The sequence below is a fragment of the Taudactylus pleione genome, unplaced genomic scaffold (genome assembly GCF_031769625.1).
Source record: "Taudactylus pleione unplaced genomic scaffold, aTauple2 ptg000053l, whole genome shotgun sequence".
Taxonomy (NCBI): Eukaryota; Metazoa; Chordata; class Amphibia; order Anura; family Myobatrachidae; genus Taudactylus; species Taudactylus pleione.
The window spans coordinates 33,284,249-33,310,024 of NW_028284455.1; the positions used below are offsets into that span (position 1 = coordinate 33,284,249).

Genomic DNA, 25,776 nt, shown 5'->3' on the forward strand with positions numbered 1-25,776 from the left:
CCGGGTCTGAATTGGGCCCAAAGGCTTCTTTAAGCATTTGAAAAGCCAACACTGCAGGAGGAGGCCAAAGAGCAGGGTTTGCACCTTTCTTATTGAGGGCAGTGATTGGAGCAACTATAGTTGAGAAATTATGCATAAATCTCCTGTAGTTTTTGAGAATCCTAGAAATCGTTGAATGCCTTTTAATGAATTTGGCTGGGGCCATTCCTTGATGGCGTTTAGTTTCTCTGCATCCATCTGTAAGGATTCCCCCCCAGAGATGATGTGTCCCAAGAATGGTACAGAAGATTTCTTAAAAATGCATTTGGAGAGTTTTCCATATATTTGATCTTTTTGGAGTTGCTGAAGAATTTCCTTGACATGTACTCGATGGAACTTGTTGTCTTTAGAAAAAGATATCATCTAGATATACCAGAAGTAAGTGATACAGAATGTCCCTGAAAATGTCAATAACATACCCCTGGAAGGCTGCTGGGGCATTGCTGAGCCCGAAAGGCATAACCAGGTATTCAAAATGCCTATCCCTGGTGTTGAAGGCTGTCTTCCTCTCATCCCCATCTCGTATTCGAATGAGGTTATAAACGACCTAGAGGTCGAGTTTCGTAAAGATGGTGGCACTACGTACCTTGTCGAATAATTCAGAGATGAGCGGAAGGGGGTACCGATTCTTTATAGTAATATTGTTGAGACCCCGGTAATCTATGCAGGGTCTGAAGTCTCCGTCTTTTTTTTCGACGAGGAAAAACCTAGCCCCGGCAGGAGAAGAAAAAGGTCTTATAAACCCTTTTGCAAGGTTCTCTTTTATGTAAGTTGACATAGACACTGTCTCCGGAATTGAAAGGGGATAAGTGCGTCCACGAGGTGGTGTCTTCCCAGGGATTAAATCTATACCGCAGTCTCATTTGCGATGAGGTAATAGTTTATTGGCGGCCTTTTCACAAAAGATATCTTCAAACTCACGGTAAGATTCTAGCAGAAGAGTAGACGTTGAGTCAATCGATGATTTTCATTTGTGAACACAACTTGGGCTAGTGTGTATCGGCAACACCTTAGGAATACACTTGTTATGGCAATCAACTCCCCATGCCAATACTTGCATATCGGTCCTGTCCAGGTTCAGGTTATGGATTTTTAATCACGGCAGACCTAGAGCCTGATTCAGACCCTCTCGCGAGCGCGTAACGCTTGCAAGCGTGTCGATGCCGGGCAGTGCACGCGCGCGAGCCCCGGAGCAAGCGAGAAATCACTCACTCCGGTGCTTTCTACAAGACGGGGCGGCTGTCGATGTTGATCGACAGCTCGCCCCATTTTGTAGGTGGGTTCGGGGGGTGGCTGCACAAATGGAGGTGTTCCATTAGGAACGCCCGCCATTTGTGGGCGGCCCAACTGACATCACACATGATGTCAGTAGTGAACTTCCTGCTCTATTAGAGCAGGAAGTTCACTGGGGCTTGCGATGGACGAGACCCTACCACAAGGGTCTCATCGCAAGCCCGATGGTCACGATAATCGCGACCATCGCTAGGCCGCCCGCTAAAGCTGTGGGTGGTCACCCACAGCTTAGTGAGCGGCCTCGAGGCTGAGGTTAAAAGAAAAATGGCCCGCCCTGATTCAGAGCGAGCGCTTGCAAATAGCGAGCGCCTCTGAACCAGGGCCCTAGTATCAAATCATGAGAGACACTGGGTAAAACAAAGAATTTTAGGTCTTCTCGATGCAGGGCACCAATTACGGAGAACAATAGGTATGGACTTGACAGATATGATCCCAGCCTGAAGGGTATTCCCATCTACTCCGGACAATATCAATTAAATCTGTAAAGGAATAGTAGGAATTTGTAGTTCCCGGATAATGGACTCGGAAATAAAGGGCCTGATTCAGAGCCGGACGCTATTTGCGCTCACTCGTTCAGAAAAAGGGGCCGGATATTTAAATTGAGCGCTCGCTCTTTGCGGTCTGTTGACGCCTCTATGTCTGAGCGAGCGAATGAAATATGCGCTCGCTATTTTGTAAAGACGCCCCCTGGCCGCTCGCATCCTACATCATCTCCGCTATTTATTTGATTAATCGAGTACATCGAAAGGCGTCTGAACTACTCGCAGTGCTTGTGGTTGGATTTTCCTACCGCAATCATGCGAACAGTTCAGGCTAAGAAACAACCAAGTGACGCGGCCGATGACGCTGCTTTGTTAATTATGCACACCCTTAAAACGCCCGTTTTGACCGTTTGGCACGCCTGCGTTCGGATAACCACTCCCCGTTTTCAAGCACCTTCCCCTGTTACCACCCACAAACGCCTCATTCTGTCACTCAAATTAGCAGGCATTTGCTATTTTGCGAGCACACAATTTCCGATCGCAATGACTGGTTCGCGCATGCGTATTACAACCCATACGCATGCGCAGTTATGCGAACATCGCTCGGAGCGAACGAGCGGCCGCTTACGAGCGGCTCTGAATCAGGCCCAAAGTTCCCAGCTGCTCCAGAATCAATGAGAGATAAAAGATCTTTCGAGCGAGAATTGATTGAAAGGGAAACTGGGAAAAGAGGGTCTATTACACGAGAAGATTTGGAAGCCACCCTTAACCGTACTACTCATGATCTCAAGAAGTGTCCTGGACCAGCACAATAAAGGCAAAATTGGTTTTGCATTCTTCGACTCAGTTCAGCGGGAGTTAATCGCGACCAGTTGACTTGCATAGGTTCATCTTGATGGGAAGAGGTTGGGCCCCGAGAGGCTGAGGAATTGATGGACCGGGCTGATGAAGAAACTAGCTTGTCTTTCCCGATGTTGGAGATTGATTTTGTTACACAGAGAGATGAGATCATTCAGCATCTCGGGAAGATCTCTGGAAGCTAACTCGTCTTTCATCCTTTCGGACAGACCATGCAAAAAGGCAGCTCGGAGAGCTGCATCATTCCACTGGACTTTGGCCGCGGTCGTCTGGAATGAGACCACATACTGGCCCACAGATCGAGACCCTTGGCCGAGTTGCAGGAGATCCGAAGAGGCTGATATTGACCTTCCAGGTTCGTCGAAGATACGCTTGAAAGCTTTAATGAACTCATCATAGTTAGATACTAATGGATCTGCTCTTTCCCATAGGGGTGAGACCCAGTCTAGTGCGGCACCAGTGAGCAAAGAAATAATATAAGCAATTCTAGACCTCTGAGTGGGTAAATTCTGTGGCAGACACTCAAAATGTATTTCACACTGGTTAAGGAAACCTCTACAGTTGACGAGGTGGCTGTATATAGGACATCCTCATCAGCTATTCCCAGATGTTTACGAGACCTAGCCCAGGGTGCGGAGTCTAATCTAATCAGTGGTGTTCACCAGTGACCCGTCCATGCGGGATATGGGTTTTTGCGGCACCGAGTGAACAAGGTCGCGGCCCCTAGAGTAGGTATCTGAGAATAGCAAGGAAATCAGAGCAGTGCGACTAGACTGGTAAGTCAGACTTAGAAAATGGCAGCACTGGAAATAGAAATCAGTCTCTGATTAGGGGCGATTCAGCTCAGAGGTTTCTGAGCAGGACGGAAACGACCTCAGATGCAGGAATGTGGTGTTAGCCGGCAGCGAGTCCCAGACGCTGAACAAAGGTATTATGGCTGATCAGTATTCAGACGCTGATTGAAGGTGTTAATCCAGGAAGATACTCAGATGCTGAACAGAGGTGTTATTACTGGAAAGGTTTCAGACGCTGGATAGATATGTTAACACTGCTAAATGCCCAGACGCTGATTAGAGGTGTTGTTCTCAGGAATGCAACTTAGAAGTAGACACTTTGAAAAGTGTGGAAGCTAGGGACGCAGTCTCAGCGAGTTAATCACATGAGAAGCAAAGTTGCACAGGCAACTTCCTTTCCAAGAGTCAGATTAAAATACCCTTAGGTAGCTGATCATTTGTCGAATGAGGCAGCTGACCGACCACAGACTACCATTGGAGGATACCCGTCAGATGATATGAAACAACATGAACCATGTCCACGCTAATGGTAACTAAGACGATCACATGAGGATTCTAGCGGACCTCGGGGAGAATACTCAGCCGCAACGGGACTCTAGGCCTGACATCTCCACGCTTCAGAGCATGGCGACGCCGGCGTAGGGGTAAGTAATGACCGATCCCAGGCCGCATCCTGACACTCCATCGGTAATCAAACTTGGCGCATGCACAGTACAAAAAAAATCGCTCAACTATGCAAACATCGGCTTTGCGTCCACCTCTGAATCAAGCCCAAAGGGAGAGAGAACACACTACTGTTGAGAAAGTTACACAAAGGTGAATGGAGCAAAAGACACAAACAAGACACACAAACATGGTGTTGAGGAAGTAGTCAAGATTGCCTGGAGAAATAGTGTAAGTCTAAAACATGTGGCACTCACTTGTGCAGAGGTGGGAGCGGTGTATAAACAAAATGGGCACACACTGCCTTATTTATGTTATTAGCCATCATGTGGTACAGAAGTAAAAGACTGCATGGCTCACACCTTCTCCGGGCAGCCTCATAATGTTTCTGGGTGATATCAATTGCTAACATCTGCATACTAGTGGTAGAGGAAAAGAATAGGGGGGCTCCAGGGAAACTGGAAAATACTTTAAATAAGATCTGATTTATGGAAACTTTATATGCAATTTTGAGTTTCTGCATTGAAAGTGATATGTGTTATATATTAAATTGTTGGATAGCTGTATGGCATCAATATTATGTTATGTACTGTACGCTGATATGTTATACACTATTGTGCAAAACTATATATAATTTTTGTTTATGTGCTAAAGAGTCATAATAAAAATATATTTGAAAAAATAAATAAATAAATAAGATCTGATTGCTTTGCATTACAGCCATTGGTCCAGGCCAAATCAGATTCCTCCATCAGGATTGACCATATTTATGTACTAAAGCAAATGGTTAGCATTTCTGCCCCTCTGTTCTGACTAGCAAACAGATGACCCAACAAGCAGTGGGAAGTGGCATTTTGTATGTAGCGTTCAGATAACACTAATTATAATGTTGTGTGTTTCTGGTTACTAAAAACACCAATTGTAAAGAGCAACGGAATATGCTGGAGATATATAAGTAACTTAATAAGGTGTATTTAATCTATTATATAATGCTATTATTGTTGTCAGTCTAGCACAGACTCGGTAAAGAGCTGCAGGGAGGTCATGCTTCCTAGCTCCCTACATGGGTGTAGTAGGTATTACCGCCGACCGCATGGCTGGCGGTTCAAATTCCGACAGCAGCAGCCCGACAAGGGTGAAGATCTCCATCGTTCCTAAGGTAAGTATCGCTAACCTATTTCTCCCCCTAACCCTAACACTCCCTTAGGGGTGCCGAACCCTAACCTCCCCCCAAAGTGCCTAACCCTAATCCCCCCTTCCCCGCAGCCTAAACCAAACCCCCCCGGGGGGGTGCCTAACCCTAACCTCCCCCCGGGGGTGCCTAACCCTAACCCCCCCTTCCCCTAGCCTAAACCAAACCCTCCCGGGGGGGTGCCTAACCCTAAGTGCCCCGGGAGCCCTTAACCTAGCCCTCCCCCCCCTGGCAGCTGTCCGCGCCAGGCTTACCTTCGTTCAGTATGCTGGGTGTCAGTCTTCTGGCGTATGATTAATGACAGGCGTCGAATTTTCGGCGACTGTCATTAGTACCACGCCGGGATTAGAAAGTCTGGAAGCCGGCGGTCGGCATTTAGACACTCGGCTTCCAGACTACATCCCCCCTACACAGCTTTTACTGGCTGTCTGCTAGAGACAGCCTCGCTTGTACCCCAGCCAGCACTGTCAGTGTTTGAAGCCAACGCCCCCCTACCCCTCCTTCACACACACACACACAATCACGGGACCCCAACAATTGTCCACAAAATGGAGGGAGGGTAAGAGATTAAAGACAGGAAGGGGGGCAGTGATGAAAGAGATAGAGTTGGGAGAGGGAGGCAGACCCGCAACACCCTATGTGGCCCCACCCACAAGCTCGTCCAAAAAAGGGAGTGGGAACAGAGATCAGAGAGAGAGAGGGTGAAAGAAAGGGACAGAGATAAAAGAGAAAAAGAGACACAGGGGCATGAGGTTTTAGTGATTTAGGGGAAGCATAAGCCTGGAGAAACACGGGGAATAAGATGCTGCACAATCAAAGGGAGCATGAGGCTGGAGAGACATAGGGGAGGCATAAGGCTGAAGAGAAAGAGGAGTATGAGGCTGCACTCATGAGGCTGTAGAGATACGGAGGGCATGAGGCAAGAGAGACAAGGAGGCATGAGGTTGAAGAAATGCAGGGGGCACGCAGCTGAAGAGATACGGGGGGGAGCATGAAGCTAGAGTGATACAGGGGGGCATGAGACTGGAGAGAACATTCAGGGATGGGGCCGGTGAGACACAGGGGGCATGAATATGGAAAGATAAAGAGGGCATGAGGCTGGAGACACACAGGGGGTCCTTGAAGCTGGAGATAATATTTAGAGACAGAAGGCTATATGGCAGCCACACTAGCTAGTGACCTGGGGAATGATCAGGGCAGGACTGACCATCGGGCACTTCTTGCAAATACCAGAAGGGCCGATGGCTGCGTGGGCCGGTCTGTCCGTCTACATGGAAACAGTACTATTGAAATTGTCTCTCCCAAAATGGTCACTGCCTCATAGGAGACATCGTAGCACATTGACATTTGAGAGGTCTTCATTTGCCATGTTCTGCTGCCAGGCGCTAGAGGACCAGCTGTACCTCTAGTAACAGGGAGCAGCTAGTTCGGAAAAATCCCGGGCAAGACCTGCATGCTGCCTCCCCTGCCTTTCAGGTAAGTGTTTTTTTTTATTTTTCTCATTATGTGTGTGTCTACTGGGGGCTGGCACTACTGTGGGGGGATTACTACTACTACAAGGGGGGACAACTACTAGGGACACTGCATCAGGGGTGGTACTACTGTGGGGGGATTACTACTAGGGTAACTACTATTTCAAGGGAGGGGACAACTACTAGGGGTGCTATTGTGGGGGGATTACTACTAGGGGAACTACTACTACAAGGGGGGGCTACTAATAGGGGCACTGCATCGGGGGACCACTACTGGGGGTACTGCATATGGGGGGACTACTAATAGGGGCACTACAAGGGGGGGACTACTAATAGGGGCACCACAAGGGCTACAAGCGGGGACTACTACTAGGGGCACTACAAGGGGAGGGGACTACTACTAGGGGCACTACAAGGGGAGGGGACTACTACTAGGGGCACTGCATAGGGGGGAGACTACCACTGGGATCACTGCACCACTACCGGGAGCTCTATATAAAGGGCCTGTGTCATAAGTAAAGGGCCGGCTGGCTTGTCCGTTAAAGGGTGCTGTAACCCTCAAAGTGCACTCCAAACAAAATAAAAAATTATTTTCTGTGTTTGTGAATTGTGTGTGCTGTGGCTGCATGTGCATCAACAAAGGAGCAGCGCCAAGCATGCGCCTGTGTCATAAGTAAAGGGCCCGCTGGCTTGTTCGTTAAAGGGTGCTGTAACCCTCAAAGTGCACTCCAAACAAAATAAAAAATTATTTTCTGTGTTTGTGAATTGTGTGCACTGTACGTGCATCCTCAAAGCAGCAGCGCCAAGCGTGCGTCTGTCTGTTAAAGGGTGGTGTAACCCCCAAAGTGCGCTCCACAAAAAATAAAAAATTTGTCTTTTTTTTCTGTCTTTGTGAATTGTGTGCACTGTACGTGCATCAACAAAGGAGCAGCACCAAGCGTGCGCCTGTGTCCCATAAGTCTGTTAAAGGGTGGTGTAACCCCCAAAGTGCGCTCCACAAAAAATAAACAATTCTTTTTTTTCTGTGTTTGTGTGCGAAATGTATGCGCAGTAGCCGCACGTGTCATAAGTCAAGGGCCGGTTTGGACATCTGGTCCGGACTGAAGGATGTGCCAACAATTTCTGACATGTCTACTGTCACTGCATATGATACTGTCACCACTGACAGAATGGTGGAGGATTACATCGGTGACAGCATCCAAGTAGGCAGGTCAGACAGTCCGTACCTGTACTGGCAGGAAAAAGAGGCAATTTGGAGGCCCCTGTACAAACTGGCTCTATTTTACCTGAGTTGCCTCCCCTCCAGTGTGTACTCCGAAAGAGTGTTTAGTGCAGCCGGGAACCTTGTCAGCGAAAGGCGTAGGAGGTTGCTTCCACAAAATGTGGAGAAGATGACGTTCATAAAAATTAATTATCAACTCTTCCAGGGAGACCAGCCTCCAGAACGTACAGAGGGACCTATGGTGGTGGATTCCAGCGGGGACGAATTAATACTCTGTTAGGATGAGGATGTACACAACACTGAAGAGGGTGAGGAATCGGTGGATGAGGAGGATGAGGACGACATCTTGCCTCCGTAGAGCCAGTTTGTGCAGGGACACATTAATTGCCAGCTTGTTTTGTGCGGGCCCAAACGAACCAATCATTTCACCCACAGTCGTGTGGCAGACCCTGGCGCTGAAATGATTGGTTTGTTAAAGTGTGCGTGTTCTGTTTATACAACATAAGGGTGGGTGGGAGGGCCCAAGGACAATTCCATCTTGCACCTCTTTTTTTCTTTACATTATGTACTGTTTGGGGCCTAGTTTTTCAAACGGCCATCCTGTCTGCCACTGCAGTGTCACTCCTAGATGGGCCACGTGTTTGTGCCGCCCACTCGTGTCGCTTAACATAGTCATCCAGCTACCTCGGTGCAACCTTTTGGACATAAAAACACTATTGTGAGGTGTGAGGTGTTCAGAATAGACTGGAAATGAGTGAAAATTAAGGTTATTGAGGTTAATAATTGCATAGGAGCAGAAAAACCCTCAAATTCTGTTATTTTTAGCTGTTTTTAAAAAAAATACAGATCCAAAACACAAAACACGGAAGGGTGGTTTTGGCAAAACCAATCCAGATCCAAAACACTAAGAAAGATCCAGATCCAAAACACAAAACACGAAAAGTGACCGGTGCACACCCCTAATATACACACATTGTTTCCCATTTTTTTCTCACTTTTCACCAAATTTTTTTGTTTGTTAAATACTGAGCTTTTCATACTTACCCTCCCCCTTCTCCCCCTAACCCTCCCCATTAGTGCCTAAACCTAACCCCTCCCCCCCTTCGTGCCTAGACCTAACCCTCCACCCTTCGTACCTAAACCTAACCCCCCCTATTTCTATACTCATTCTGCTCTCCAGCTCCATTATGCCCCCTGTTCCCCTCTCCCCATGTCTGTACATGTTCTGCTCTCCCCTCCCACCTGTGCCCCCTGTTCCCCTCTCCCCATATCTGTACATGTTCTGCTCTCCTGTGTACACTGCCCTCCCACCTGTGCCCCCTGTTCCCCTCTCCCCATGCCTGTACAAGTTCTGCTCTCCCGTGTACTCTGCCCTCCCACCTGTGCCCCCTATTCCCCTCTCCCGATGTCTCTACATATCCTGCTCTCCCGTGTACTCTGCCCTCCCACCTTTGTGCCCCCTGTTCCCCTCTCCCCATGTCTGTACCCCTTATGCTCTCCCGTGTACTCTGCCCTCCCACCTCTGTGCCCCCTGTTCCCCTCTCCCCATGTCTGTACCCCTTCTGCTCTCCCGTATACTCTGCCCTCCCACCTCTGTGACCCCTGTTCCCCTCTCCTCATGTCTTTACCCCTTCTGCTCTTCTGTGTACTAAGTGCCCCCTATTCTCCTCATGTCTGTACCCCTTCTGTGCTTTTTTTATGTGCTACATGCAGTGAGGCATAAATTGTCATAGGACCCAGACAGTATGGAGTAGGACCCCATTTTTTTTAAAGTGAGGGGTCCCATGGACCCACACTTTTTTTAATTTAGCGCGATCACTGGGTGTAAGGGGCATTACTGTGTGTAACTTGAATGAGGGGCACTACTCTGCAGTGTAATGTGACAAAGGGGCACTATGGTATGGAATAGTTTGAATTGGGGGTACTATTGTGTGCTCACGCCCCTTCTCAGCGAACACACTGTTTATTTTTGATGCGCACCTACGGTGCGCATACTACCATATTCTTTTGTGTCGGGGGGAAACCAAAGCTCTTTATGTCTACAGGGCATCAAAATGTGTAGTAACGGCTCTGCTTTGGTGGCACAGACGTGTCCTCCCCTGCTCAGCTCCCCTGCCCTAAAAAATTCCTACATTGAACACCATCTAATCCTCTACAACTGCTAGGCTAGGCCTTGGTCAATTGGAAAATGCCTTTCCTTTACATTGTGTGTGACATATACCAACGTAGCGCCAGCTTTACCTAACAGAACTAACCAAATGTTTAATATGGCACATGTATGAATCCCCTGCAGGATGTGCTCTTTTGTGTGTATTTTAATACAGAGAATGATGTACACTTTTATGTTCTAATATTAATTATATGTGTAAGCGCATAGACTAAGATGTGGGAGGAGTCAGGATTAGTAAGGGGAGGAGTCTATGCCAGGAGCCAGGTGCTGACGCGAGGTGGGCCTGTGTGCTTTAACCACTTGCCTGGCACGGTCGTATCAGATACGACCGCACCAGGCTGGGCTTTCCCTGACATGGTCGTATCTGATACGACCAGTCAGAAATGCCCACTAGGCGGCTGTGGGAAGCTAATCTTCCCACAGCCGCCTACATCAGAGGGGCCTTCTGGACATATGTGAACTTTATAGAGGAATCCAAGCCATTAATCTCATTAAGCAATGAAACAAATCGTTCAACCCCACCCGTCCACAATAAAAACACATCATCTATATATCTAGTGTAAACAGGGATGTAACATTTCACATCCGGTCTATCCAAAAACATCTTATTCTCCTGATCAAACATAAAAATTTTCACATATGAGGGGGCCACCGATGACCCCATAGCGCATCCGCTCAATTGCAAATAATAGTCGCCATCGTAGAGAAAATAATTTTTAAACAGAATAAGTTCAAGCAAGGACATAAATTCTTCATGGCATCCAGGCCCTCTGCATGTGGAATAAAAGTGTAGAGACTACAAATATCCAGACAACATAATAAAGTACCATCAGGAACTTCTTTAATCTCCAACAAGAGCTTCAAAAAGCTCAATTGCAAATAATAGTCGCCATCGTAGAGAAAATAATTTTTAAACAGAATAAGTTCAAGCAAGGACATAAATAACTCTATGTCCAATAAGTTAGTATCTAGCCACTGGGTCAAAAATTTCTTCATGGCATCCAGGCCCTCTGCATGTGGAATAGAAGTGTAGAGACTACAAATATCCAGACAACATAATAAAGTACCATCAGGAACTTCTTTAATCTCCAACAAGAGCTTCAAAAAGCTAGTGGTATCTTTAAGAAAAGAGGCTTGTAGAGGTAATAGAGGTTGAAGTTTGATGCAAGATCATCTGATAATAATATCTTGATATGATCTCATATCAAGATATTATTATCAGGCCCGCCGATAAAGGCGGGGCAATCGTGGTGCAGGATATCCAAGACTATAGGGATGAGATTGTGAAACAACTCAATGATGTTGAGGTTTATAAAAAACGTCGTTGTGACCCCACTAGGCAATATCAACTAGAACTCAAGACGATCTTGGATCAAGCGGTCTCTCAACATAAATTGTCACCAAAGTTGATGAAAGCAATTTTCAATGAACATCCCAAGGTTCCGGTGCTCTATACGTTGCCTAAATTACACAAGGATAGTATCAAACTGCCTGGTAGACTGATCATATCAGCCAAAGACTCACTGTTACAACCTGTGGCGAAATTTTTGGATTTTTTACTTCAACCTCTATTACCTCTACAAGCCTCTTTTCTTAAAGATACCACTAGCTTTTTGAAGTTCTTGTTGGAGATTAAAGAAGTTCCTGATGGTACTTTATTATGTTGTCTGGATATTTGTAGTCTCTACACTTCTATTCCACATGCAGAGGGCCTGGATGCCATGAAGACATTTTTGACACAGTGGCTAGATCCTAACTTATTGGTCATAGAGTTATTTATGTCCTTGCTTGAACTTATTCTGTTTAAAAATTAGTTTCTCTACGATGGTGACTATTATTTGCAATTGCGCGGATGCGCTATGGGGTCATTGGTGGCCCCCTCATATGCGAACATTTTTATGTTTGATCAGGAGAATAAGATGTTTTTGGATAGACCGGATGTGAAATGTTACATCCCTGTTTACACTAGATATATAGATGATGTGTTTTTATTGTGGACGGGTGGTGTTGAACGATTGCTTAATGAGATTAATGGCTTGGATTCCTCTATAAAGTTCACATATGTCTATAGTACTGATGTAGCATCTTTTCTAGATGTACAACTTAAGATTGTTAACGGTACGATTATTACGGATGTTTTCTGTAAGGATGTTGATCGTAATACCTTTCTCATGGCCGGTAGTCACCATCCACCTGCTCTTAAGAAAGGCCTTCCACTCTCTCAGATGATGAGAGTGTCTAGGATTGTAAGTGATAGATCTAAGATTTCATCTAAATTAGATGAGTTGATTGCTAAATTTATAGCGAGGGGTTATGATTATGACACACTGCAAGAACAGAAAAAGAAGGTGTTATCTATCCCTAGAGATTAATTGTTACAGCCTAAAATTAGGGATAGTGATAGGATTATTCCGTGGTCAAGTGACTTTTCTGTGGCTAGTCCGATTATCAGACATGCCACTAAAGCACTTTGGCCTATAGTGTCTTCCGACCCTGATCTACCTGTGTTCAAGAATGCGAGACCGGTGGCTGCCTTTCGTAGAGGACGTAATTTTAAGGACCGACTTATGATTACAGACATAACAGGTAGAGGAGTTCCCTCCCCCCCCCTAATGTTTATGTGAAACCTCCTGGATGTTACTCTTGTTATAACTGCACGACTTGCAGGTATCTGGTGACAGCTCGAAGATTTAAGCATCCTCATCTTGATAAGTACTTTGACATTCGTTATGTGTTAGCGTGTATGTCAGTTTTTGTTGTGTATATTATTTGGTGTCCATGTGGCTTATACTATGTGGGCCAGACGTCACGGAAATTCCGTGACAGGATGGCGTTACATAGATCAGCCATTAATCTGGCCACGACAGGAAGGGATATTGACCAGCCTGTAGCAAAACACTTTAAGAATAGTCATCATCCGTTGTCTGATCTCAAATATCAAATTATTGATCACATTCCTGAGTCATGTAGAGGGGGTGACAGAATAAAAAAACTTCTTATTTCAGAAGCTCGTTGGATCTTTCGGCTTGATACTGTGTGGCCCAGGGGGCTAAATGAAAAATTAATTGGAACAGTTTGATGTAATCTGCTGTTGATTTATAGTCGGATACTTCCTGCTAGGTATTGCTGGTAATTTTGGCTGTCTCTTGTTATCTTGGTTAAATTTTTATTTTTTCTCTTATTATGTTTTTGTTTCTTTTCCATCTTTTGTATTGATGTATAACTTATATGTAATATGTGTGGGGATTGTTTTGTACTATGTATTTGCTCTGACTGGACTCTCTGTCCGCCCGCGCTGATGTGGTGTGGGGGCATCTGTTGGCTGCCCGATCTATCTGGGACGCAAGCCGTGTGGTTGCTAGGCAACAGAGGCTTGTAGATCCCGGAAGTAAGGCGACTGAAGACGCCGGTGCACCCGCGGCCGGAAGTGAGTAGCGTGAGCAGTCAGGCTGGAAGCGGGTATTTATGGTGGGTAAGTTTAGTCTGTGTTTGTCTGTCTTATTGCGAGTGGGTCCTGACGAAGGGGCTAAGGCCCTGAAACGTGACATAGACTGCATGTTTATGCAATAAACTTTGCTTTTTGGATGATTTGATCCTGTGAGTGCTGATCTCTCCCTTTGGACGCTATATATATATATATATATATATATATATATATATAATGTTCGATCGATATATATATATATCGATCGATGGATATCGCAGAGCCTCTGATTAGGGATGGCAACTGACCATCGATGGTTTGCAAACCATCGATGGTCTGGCTGAAACCAAGTGGTTTGCCATTGCTGGTGGCCATCAATTTTGCACCATCGATGGCAACCCTCAATCGATGTTTAGGAAACATCGGCAGTTGTGGTGTACACAGATCTCCTCGACCAATCGCAAAACAATTGATGGCTTCTAATGATGGTTGAACCATCGATGGTACAGCCATCAATGGCCATCACTACAGTATAATATAAAAATTGCTATTTTTATGGTATACTGTGTTTTAAAAAAATATTTTTTTCAAATAAAATAGTGATGGATAAGTTTAAAATTATGTTCGTGACCTAATTCAATCATAAAAGAAACCGAAAATTTTGGAGTGGTTTTTGGAAAAAGAATTAGTCAGTTAAGTGGTTAAAATGCCAGGGCCTATTTTTAGTCCCAGTCCGGCCCTGGGAATGATGATTCTAAAATACTTACAAATTAAGTCAAACCCTGTACATTCATGGAGCCCCGTGCCAGTTTGACTGTAAGTAAGTAAAACCCCTTTGTAATCTTGGATGATTTCCTTCCCTTTTATAAGAAAAGATCAATCTTTTCATGCCCAGCATTTTGGAGATTATCAATAGAAGCTAACATTACATAGAAAATATGCATTACTATAGATAATAGAGACATCTTCAATTTAGCTATCTGGCTCAGTCAGAACTCATAGATCAAGGATATGTCTAGAGGCAATCTCTGAAAGAATTCAAGGAAGGCAATTCAATCCTATAGGAGCCTCACATGATGACTCTGCAGGATGATACTGCTGTGCAAGCAAAAATAAGTGATGTTTTATATGGGTTAAAACTCAGTGGATCTCGCACTTAATTGAATTGGTATAAATATATACTGTATAAATATATGGGTGTATGTATATACACTGAAGTGACAAAAGTCATGGGATAGCAGTATGTAAAGTGAATGGTAGGTGGCGTCACTGTATGTTCCATCTTGGAAATGCCCAGATCTGCATCAGTTGTAAGCTGACATCTTGTAAATTAGTTTAAACACTGGCTAGGCTGCTCAAGGCAAGGTGACGTGAATTATCGGAGTTCGAACAGGGCATGATATTGGTTGCCTGACAGATGGGACATTCAATTTCCAATGTGCGGAAATTCAACATTCCTCAATCTATGGTGTCAAGTGTGTACCGGGAATACCTCATGGAAGGCATTACCACCCATTGTGAACAGCGCAGTGGCTGACCATGGGTGGTTAATGATCATGACTAGTGGCGTCTGCAAGAATTGGCCATGGTAAACAAAATGCTCAAATGATATCCACTTTCAATGCATGAGGTTCCAGACGCATAACCAGCAGGTTAGTGCAGCATTGTTTAGCTTCCATGGGATATGGGAGCAGATGTGCCCCTGTTAACACTGCGACACCGGACACAGCACCTCATCTGGGCTCGTGACATTGTTAATTGGACCCTGGAGGACTGGAAACATGTGACGTCATCCGCTGAGTCACGGTTCCAGGTGTTTCGGGCTGATGATAGGGTTTGGGGTGATGCAGTCCCCATGAGGCCGTGGACCCCAGTTGACAACAAGGCACTGTGCAGGCTGGAGGTGGTTGAGGGTGTACTCACGTAGCATAGGTTGGTTCTGCTGGTCCACCTGAACACATCATTGACTAGTAACTGATACATTGCATTGCTTGATGACCATTTGCAGCCCTTCATGGACTTCATGTACCCCCACAAAGATTAAATATTCCAGCAAGATAATGCATTGTGTCATCAGTTCCAAATTGTCCAGAATTGGTTCAAGATACAGTCTGGAGAGTCAGAGCCGTAACTAGACTTTTTGGTGCCCTGTGCCAGAAAGAGCATTGGTGCCCCCCTCATTTTTCAAAGGGACATAATGCACCCAAAAAAGGGCCATGGCTTCATGGGGAAGGGCCAGGGAAGAGATAGGAGAGGCCAGGAGAAACTGGGGATGAAATAAGAGGAAGCTACAATTAAGAATGATAATAAACAGAAATTTGGCAGGCCAAAAAAGCGCCCCCTGACCTGTGGTGCCCTGTTCAATGGCACCGGCCGCACTACCCTAGCTATGGCCCTGTGGAGAGTTCTGACAAATGATGCGGCCACCATATTCTCCCGACATGAATCCAATCGAGCATTTATGGGACATGGTGGAGAGGTCCATTCACAACCAAAATCCCGCACCAAATATCAGGGAGCTGTGGAAAGCTATCTAGACAGCATGGGTCAACATCTCTCCAGAGATCTTCCGTCCACTTGGTGAATCAATGCCACGTCTAGTTGCTGCACTTCGCCAGGCTAGAGGAGATCCTACATGATACTATGGATCTATCCCATGACTTTTGGCACTTGAGAATGTGTGTGTATATGTATATTAGGGGTGTGCACCGGCCACTTTTCGTGTTTTGGTTTTGGATCTGGATCTTTCTTCGTGTTTTGGATCTGGATTGGTTTTGCCAAAACCACCCTTCCGTGTTTTGGGTTCTGGGTTTTGTGTTTTGGATCTGTATTTTTTGGAAAAAAAGCATAAAAACAGCTTAAATCACAGAATTTGTGGGTTTTTCTGCTCCTATGCAATTATTAACCTCAATAACCTTCATTTCCACTCATTTCCAGTCTATTCTGAACACCTCACAATATTGTTTTTATGGCCAAAAGATTGCACCGAGGTAGCTGGATGACTATGCTAAGCGACACGAGTGGGCGGCACAAACACGTGGCCCATCTAGGAGTGACACTGCAGTGGCAGACAGGATGGCAGTTTGAAAAACTAGGCCCCAAACAGTACATACTGCAAAGAAAAAAAAGAGGTGCAAGATGGAATTGTCCTTGGGCCCTCCCACCCACCCTTATGTTGTATAAATAGGACATGCACACTTTAACAAACCAATCATTTCAGCGCCAGGGTCTGCCACATGACTGTGGCTGAAATGATTGGTTCGTTTGGGCCCCCACAAAACAAGCTGGCAATTAATGTGTCCCTGCACAAACTGGCTCTACGGAGGCAAGATGTCGTCCTCATGCTCCTCATCCACCGATCCCTTGGATAAAACAGGAAAAAGGGATTTAGGTGTCCCTGGACTACTTACGGTCTTAGCCAAAGTTTCTGAACTTGACAGTAACTTTTTATGAACGCGCTGCAGGTGCCGTATAAGGGAGGATGTTCCTAGGTGGTTAACGTCCCTACCCCTACTTATTTCACCTTTACATATGGTACATATGGCAAGACAGTTGTTGTCCGGATTTGGATAGAAATATTGCCAGACCAAAGAGGTGGAATGTTTGGTCTTCTGCCCAGGCATGACCGTGATGGGCTTTTTCATCCCACGGACAACAACTGTCTCCCCCGGAGCCTGATTTAAACAAACCACATCACCATCAGAATCTTCCTCGCCAACTTCCTCCTCACTGCCAGGTACACCAGTATCCTCATCCTGTTGTACTTCAACAGTGACATCTTCAATTTGCATATCAGCAAGTGGACTGTTGGTGCTCCTTTCAGCACTTTCAGGGGGCGTGCAAATGGTGGAAAGAGCCACCTCTTCCCGTCCAGTGCTGGGAAGGTCAGGCATCGCAACCGCCACCATACTTGGACTCTCCTTGGGGATTTGTGATATCTTCTTAGAACGCACAGTTCTTCGCTGTGCTTTTGCCAGCTTAACTCGTTTGATTTTTTTAGCGGAAGGAGGGCTTCCATCGTCATGTGAAGCTGAACCACTAGTCATGAACATAGGGAAAGACCTTAGTCGTTCCTTGCCACTCCGTGTCGTAAATGGCATATTGGCAAGTTTACGTTTCTCTTCAGATGATTTAAATGTTTTTTTCAAGGTCATTTTCCTGAACTTTGTCATTTGGGATTGTATGTGCCCTCTACTATGACATTGGGCATCGGCCTTGGCAGACGACGTTGATGGCATGTTATCGTCTATATCATGACTAGTGGTAGCAGCAGCAACAGCACTAGGAGGAAGTGGTTCTTGATCTTTCCCTATTTTATTTTTATCGGAGAAAGTTTGGTCCTCCATTTATGTTATATTGATATATACGTGCGGCTAAGGCGCACACAAACACAAAAAATAATTTTTTATTTTTGTTGGAGACTAGTGCACTTTGTGGGTTACACCACCCTTTAAGAAATGAGCCAGCCGGCCCTTTACTTATGGGACACAGGCGCACGCTTGGCGCTGCTCCTTTGTTGATGCACGTGCAGCCACAGTGCACACAATTCACAAACACAGAAATTTTTTTTTTATTTTGTTTAGAGTGCCCTTTGGGGGTTACAGCACCCTTTAGCGGTCAATCAAGCCGGCCCTTTATTTATGGGACACAGGCGCACGCTTGGCACTACTTTGTTGATGCACGTGCGCCTACTGCGCACGCAATTCACAAACACAAAAAAATATATTTTTTTATTTTGTTTGGAGTGCCCTTTGGGGGTTACAGCACCCTTTAATGGACAAGCCAGCCGGCCCTTTCCTTATGACACAGGCGCACGCTTGGCACTACTTTGTTGATGCACGTTCGGCTACTGCGCACACAATTCACAAACACAGAAAATATTTCTTTATTTTGTTTGGAGTGTACTTTGGGGGTTACAGCACCCTTTAACGGTCAAGCCAGCCGGCCCTTTACTTATGACACAGGTGCACACTTGGCACTACTTTGTTGATGCATGTGCGGCTACTGCGCACACAATTCACAAACACAAAAAAATATTTTTTTTTATTTTGTTTGGAGTGCCCTTTGGGGGTTACAGCACCCTTAAACGGACAAGCCAGCAGGCCTTTTACTTTTGGGACACAGGCGCACGCTTGGCGCTGCTCCTGCGTTGATGCACGTGCAGCCACAGTGCACACAATTCACAAACACAGAAAAAAATTTTTTATTTTGTTTGGAGTGCCCTTTGGGGGTTACAGCACCCTTTAGCGGTCAATCAAGCCGGCCCTTTATTTATGGGACACAGGCGCACGCTTGGCACTACTTTGTTGATGCACGTGCGCCTACTGCGCACGCAATTCACAAACACAAAAAAATATTTTTTTTTATTTTGTTTGGAGTGCCCTTTGGGGGTTACAGCACCCTTTAACGGACAAGCCAGCCGGCCCTTTACTTATGACACAGGCGCACGCTTGGCACTACTTTGTTGATGCACGTTCGGCTACTGCGCACACAATTCACAAACACAAAAAAATATTTTTTTTTATTTTGTTTGGAGTGCCCTTTGGGGGTTACAGCATCCTTTAACGGACAAGCCAGCCGGCCTTTTACTTATGGGACACAGGCGCACGCTTGGCGCTGCTCCTTTGTTGATGCACGTGCAGCCACAGTGCACACAATTCACAAACACAGAAAAAATATTTTTTTTTTTAGCACTTGGGGGGAGCACCCCTGACGGACAGAGCACCCCCTGGACAACACTACAGCACCCCTTTAGGACTGGGACACTGCACAGGACTTTGGAGTGGACACAGCCCCTATGGACAACTGACTGCACAACACAGTCCAGCCAGCCCTATGGACTTTGAAGTAGTGGACACAGCCCCTATGGACAACAGCAGCACAGCGCAGCACAGCACAACACTACACTGCACTACACTACACTACAACACTACACTACACTACACAGCCCAGCCAGCCCTAACTCCCACCCTCCCTCTTCACTGTCCACAGCCGAGTGAGAAAATGTCGCCGACGCGGGTACCTTATATAGGATCCAAAACCCGCGAGACCCGGAAGGCGGGATGATGACGTTTTGCCTCGATTTCAGATCCGAGTCAGGCGGGAAAAGTCGAGCCTGACTCGGATCGGCCTCAGATCGGGGGGGCTCGGGGGGGTTCGGATTTAAGAAATCCGAACCCGCTCACCCCTAATGTATATGATATACATTGAAACGTTGACGCAAGACTGGTGTCTGTCATGTTGTTCAAAAGCTTCTGAGTGCCACTTGTATTGATTTATGAAACCACATGTGCTTCACATGCTATGAAGAGGGCAACGGGGTAATGTATTCATTATTTTAGTGAGTGCCGGGTCAAAATTGGTACATATATATATATATATATATATATATATATATACACACACACTCCGATATACCTATATACCAAGATCTCTAACTTTCTACTAAATTTAATTTAGTAAATGAAATTAAAAAAAAAGAACATATTTAAATATTTAAGTGGAAAATATATACCCCTGAGGGTGTCTGGCACCTTCCAGTGTCAATAGGTCACCATTGTAATATTTCCCCCCACATTACCCTATTAAAGCCTTCTTCCTCTTTTCGTCTTGCATTTCCTTTCACCTCTACTTTCTTGTTATCCCCAATCTTCTCCAGTTTTCCTTCCCTTACATTATCTCCCCCATCTTCTTTTTCTCTTTATCCTTCCACCCTCCTCTAATCATCTTTTAACCTTCATACTTTTTAATGCACCATCTTCATTTCTGGTTACTTTTTCTATCACTCTGTTTTCATTATACAGTTCAGTACTAAGTAAAGAGTTCATTATCTCTTGATTTGATTATAGATACTCTCTACTAATCACTAAGCTAACACTGCTTTACTCAATCTTGGATGAAGCTGCTAGCCTCATAACCCGCTGCATACACACGTAACGATTTTGTTAATGAACGATTTTTGTTAACTATTTTCATTCAGTTTTTCCCTTGAAAAAGTGAACGATTTTTGGAGGTGTAATGAACGATTTTTTCAATGATGAATGAAAAATGACCCTTCCCTTAATGAAAATCGTTAAGTTGGACAGTCTGAAATGGACAATGAACTACAAACTACAAATTGGAGCGTGCTTGAACGATTATCGTTCATCGTTGCAACTCAGAAAGTGAATGATTTGATTGAACGATAACAACGTCGTTACCGTTAAATCGTTAAAAAAATTGTTACGTGTGTATGCACCTTTACTATTTCATTCTACTAGTTCTGAAGCGCTCTGCCCGTTACTGTATTGGCTGCTTATTTCTGCCAGATTTTAGTTCAAAATCTGAATTCTCATCTTCAAAGCTCTATACAATGCTACAGTACATCTGCTTATCTATCTCTCCTCTCCACACAGCTACATACACTCTGTTCCTTTCCCCCATCCTCCTTTCTTCACTCCTCCCAGATGCACAAGGGCATTTAGCCATCTCTCCTCTCAGTTCTGTCATAACCAGAACAAAGCCAGTACATACAGATCAGTGATCTCTGTGGAGCCATGTCAGTGCAGTGCACTTGATCGACTTTGCAAAGCAGATGAAAGAACAGTAATAGGAAAGTGGTGGTAGAATACTGATCGGTATGTTCAAGTCCTCTAATTGGAAATAAAACTCAGCTGTATTCACCGTACACAAGACGGTATTCGGAAGAAAGATTGACAATAGGTCGACCCTAGATGGTTGACATGCAATAGGTTGACAGAGACAAAAGGTTGACAGGTACAACATGTTGATTGATAAAATGTCGACAGGTTAAAATAGTTGACACAAATGGTCTACACATTTTTCATATTTTTTTAAAAAAAATGTTTCAGGTTGGGCACCTGGGGGAGGGTTAGGCTGCCGGTTGGTACATTTAGGGTTAGGCACTAGGGGGAGAGTTAGGGTTAGGCTAGGTTTAGGCACTAATGGGATTGTTAGGGGTAGACACCAGGGGGAGGGTTAGGGCTAGGCACTAGGGTAGAACTACACATCCCAGCATGCACTGTCAAAGTTTTGATGTTTGAACATGCTAAAACTGTTAAAAGGTATGCTGGGATGTGTAGTTCCTGAACAGCTGGAGGGCCACTTATTGCCCACCCGCGCACTAGGAGTGAGGGTTAAATAATAAAAAAGTATTGACCATTTTTCGTGAAGACCATTTGAACCTGCGGACATTTGGAACATGTCGATTATCTGGTGTCGACCTATTGACTGTCGACATTAGTACTGTTGCTCTTTTATACCACACCCACAGAAGACAATCATAACAATAAGCATTGTCTGTAGCACATGCAAACAATGGAACAAAAATAAACATGACACAAGAAGAGGGTGGACAAAAAAGGCTCGCACATAAGCTGGGTTTGCACTTGCCAGGGGCGCCAGCCAATCGGGGGTGGGGGGGTGTATAACACACAATGTAGCTACAGCGTGACAGGACGCACTGTCCTGGAGCTGAGCAGCCTGAGCCCCTCCTCCTTGACTGCTCTGTGTATTGTGTGTGATTGTGTGTGTGTGTGTGTGTGTGTGTGTGTGTACTGCTGCTGCTGCGGAGCTCACTGATTTAGAGCAGACACTGACAGGCAAGACGCTGCGTCTGCTCTCTCACAGTCAGTCACAGGCAGCTGCTTCTAGATCACACAGCAAATCCTCCTCCCCAACGCATCCCATTGGCTGGCAGCAAAGTGTTAAAAAGATAAATTATAGTACTTCAGTTGTTTCTGTCTCCGTCCTCTATGTCACCCGTCCCCCACACCCCACGTTGATTGGATGAGGTTCAGGAAGTAGGTTAGTCTATTTGGTGGGGGTGGGACAACAATTAAATGACAGGCTTCTGGACAAATGATTGCCTGTATTGGGTTAGGCGACTGGTGAGTGGACTTGTGCTTGTGTGTACACAGGAAGGGAAGTAGAAAGGAACTATGCGTTCCACCTGCACATGGATTCTACTTCCCTTTGCTGAGTCTGCATGCTGCATCTGATTAGGCAAGCAGCCTGCCAGCCAGGGAGACCAGCACCCTGCCAGCCAGGGAGAGCAACAACCAGCACCAACCAGGGAGACCAGCAGGCTGCTTGCCAGTGACAGGAACCAGCAGTCTTCCAGCCCACCAGAGAGAGAGGGAAGAGATCTGCAACCCAATGGGGTAAGAAGTTTGTGCTGTAGTTGATTTCCTGTGTGTCTGTTCTTCACAGCAGCCCCAGATAGTAGCAAAGTTTAATAAAGAGGTTTAGGTATTTCAAAACTGATTACTTTTGTTTTTATTTGCAAATATTCAAGTTATAATTCTGAAATATAATAATAATTCCTATAAAAAAAGGGTCGGGGGGGGGCGGTCCCTTAAGGTGCGTACACACTACACGATATGCTCCCTGAGCGATATCGTGTAGCGTGTCCCCGGCAGGCTGTGTTCAATGTCGTTCATGACATTGAGCACAGCCGCTGAACGATATCATTAACGATATCGTTCAGCGCCGGGCTCTCTCCCCCATTCCCCAACATGCAGCAACCTGACGAGGTCGTCAGATTGCGCTGCATGTTCAGGCGATGGACAATGTCGGAAACGACCAGCGGGAGTGCGCATCGCTGGTCGTTTCCGACATAAAAGTGCACGATTTGTGCACGATTACTGAGCTATTGCACGATTACGATGACGTAATCGTGCAGTCGCTCAGTAATATCACCCAGTGTGTACCCACCATTTGTTCGGACCCCTAGATACACCCCTGCCCTACTCCATCATCTTGCTGAAGGCAGATAGACATGAAAGACAAGGACATGTTTGCATCAGCTTTAGATAGTCATGTGACTGCGTTAGCCTCACACAGACAAATGGAGGGAAGTTATCTATACACTGGGAGACTCCCACATTTTGGGGAGTAGACTACCTGTCACAGCCGATACTCTTCTGCATTGAAATGGGAATTGCATAGTCGTGACTCGTGGCCCTGTCTCTTGCTGTTGACACTCAGACATCCCCCTCCAGGTTCTCCCAGAGGGCTTGCCCTCACAGTTGGCAAGGTGCTGATTCAGCACAAGACAGAATTGCAAAGCCACACACAAGCAGCTTTGCAATTCCGTCCTCTCAAATATGCAAATATCTGACACCCCCTGCTACATTTGCGATCCCAGCACTGCGTTCAACGTCGCAGGCTAGGATAACCATCGCGACTGATGTAGATGGCATCGGCCAGCTAATTAAGTCTCAGCTCAAGCAGGCTGGTCGGTTTGTGAGGCCAGGAAACTGCGTCACTGGACGAAGATCCTGGCCTTGCCACACCAAGGAAACGGGGACGACACGCCCATTTCTGGGAATGCCAGCTGTCCCCACACCTCCCCGAAAAATGCCACTGCCTGTCAATCAAGGGGCTGTGTGCGATCATGCAGGACTCGTTCTGCACATGTGCACATTCCTAGTAATCGGGAATCTGCGTTCAGCATTGCATGCATGCAGATAAAGAAATGTAAAATTAAAAAATATAGGGGGAGATGTATGAAGCCCTGAAGCAGTATCAGCGCCCCTGTCATTATCAGCGCTATCTACAAGATAGCAGCGCCGATAGCCTGGGCCATGTATGAACGGTCAGACAGCGCTGTCCCTGCTGCGGTGGCTGCCAGCTCCAGGCTGCATGCGGGGATCTTGTGATACTTGCGAGATCCCGTGCATGCTCAGTGGAGCCGGCCGGGACTGACACAGCGCATCAACGCTCACCCTCTCCGGCCGATGAGATGTTCATACATCTCATCGGTAGTGCTTCCTGCTTTGCCTCGGTAAAGAGACAAAACAGGAAGCGTTATAGCGGCACGTTAAGTGCCGCTATCATACATCTACCCCAAAATGAGATACAATTACAAGACATGTTATGTGCATTTGGATTGGAGACAACTTCCTCCTTTGTCACAAAAGCGCATTTATAAAAAAAAAAAAAAAAAACACAATTCAAAAGTATCTATATGCACAATGCACACTTTTGCCTCAGTTTAACGTGCTGAAAACGCCAGTGAGTTAGAAGCTTTTGTTATTATGACTGTTTTGCTTGCCTCCTCCTAGTTTTTTTTCTCTTTTAACCCTAGCCACAATTTATCTGTACATATTGCACACTGCGGTAGATGTGCCGCTATATCGTTTCCTGCTTTGGCTTTTTACTGAGGCGGAGCAGGAAGCAGTACCGATGAGATGTATAAACCTCTCATCGGCCAGAGCGGGTGAGCGATAACCCCCCCCCTCCCTTCCACCTCCGGCGCTACCTACTAGAGACCACAGCGCATCAGCCTAGTGCTTATGCACTGTGTCCCAGTCCTGGCCGGCGCCACTGAGCATGCGCGGGATCTCGCAAGTATCGCAAGATCCCCGGGCGCAGCCTGGAGCCGGCAGCCGCCGCAGCAGGGACAGCTGTGGGGATAGGGCAGTGGGGTAGATGTATCTATAACACTTCCTGCTTCGCCTCTTTACCGAGGCGAAGCAGGAAGCACTAACGATGAGATGTATAAACATCTCATCGGCCGGAACGGGAGTGCGTTAACCACTAGAGACCACAATGCATCAGCCTAGTGCTGATGCGCTGTGTCCCGGTCCCAGCCGGCTCCACTGAGCATGCTCGGGATCTCGTAAGTATCGCGAGATCCCGGCGCGCAGCCTGGAGCCGGCAGCCACTGTGGGGATAGGGCAGCGCCAGGCTGTAGCTGTTGACAGCTACAGCGGGCCGAACGGTCAGGCGATCTGACCGTTCATACATGGCCCAGGCTATCGGCGTTCCTATCTTGTAGATAGCAGCGCCGATAATGACAGCGCCCCTGTCATTTCCCGGCAAATCGCCGATCATACATCGGGAAGAAGCGGTATCAGCGCACATAAAGTGTGCTGATACCGCTTCAGGGGGGAGATGTATGAAGCCCTGAAGTGGTATTAGCGCACGTTATGTGCACTGATACCGCTTCTCCCTGATGTATGATCGGGCTTTGGACCCCTGTCATTATTGGCGCCGCCATCTACAAGAAAGCAGTGCCGATAGCCTGGGCCATGTATGAACGGTCAGCTCGCCTTACTCTTCGGCCTGCTGTAGCTGTTGCTATCGACAGGGCAGGGCCAGGCTGTAGTTATTGCCACAGTGGCTGCCTGTTCCAGGCCGCGTCCGGGGATCTTGCAATACTT

The 25,776-nt window shown here is 46.2% G+C and overlaps 1 protein-coding gene across 4 annotated transcripts in view; it reads left to right on the top strand.

Annotated features, from left to right (window-relative positions):
* POMGNT2 (protein O-linked mannose N-acetylglucosaminyltransferase 2 (beta 1,4-)) overlaps positions 1-25,776 on the top strand; it is a 104,073-nt gene that overhangs the window by 74,166 nt on the left and 4,131 nt on the right. The window contains exon 1 of one of the 4 annotated variants that reach the window (XM_088463687.1): positions 22,289-22,770. The exons of the other annotated variants lie outside the window; for them this stretch is intronic. The gene's annotated coding sequence lies outside the window, so the exon portion shown is untranslated. Of the gene's footprint in view, positions 1-22,288; positions 22,771-25,776 lie in introns of those variants that run through there. 4 annotated transcript variants of the gene reach the window in all.